Source organism: Capsella rubella, unplaced genomic scaffold, assembly GCF_000375325.1.
Source record: "Capsella rubella cultivar Monte Gargano unplaced genomic scaffold, Caprub1_0 scaffold_9, whole genome shotgun sequence".
NCBI lineage: Eukaryota > Viridiplantae > Streptophyta > Magnoliopsida > Brassicales > Brassicaceae > Capsella > Capsella rubella.
Window position 1 is genome coordinate 127,907 of NW_006238915.1, and position 337 is coordinate 128,243.

Genomic DNA, 337 nt, shown 5'->3' on the forward strand with positions numbered 1-337 from the left:
TGTGGGTTAGTTAATCGTAAATTAGTCGCTTATTAGTCATGTATATGTATGACTAACTAACGATAATGTTACGACTAAATCACTCTTAGGCACTATAGTCGTAAATTTAGTCGTTAATTAGCGACTAATGTTACGACTACATGATTTAGCGACTGCCAAATTACAACTACAAATTTAGTCGTAAATTAGTCGTAATACATGCTTTAGCGACTATTTGGTGACTAAAACTGTAGTCGTTAAATGACTGTTTTCTTGTAGTGACTTCGTGTGTAGGAGTGTAGGGAATTGTTTTGGGGGATATCATAGATTCGCGAAAGGCCTTGACGGAGTCGTAGAT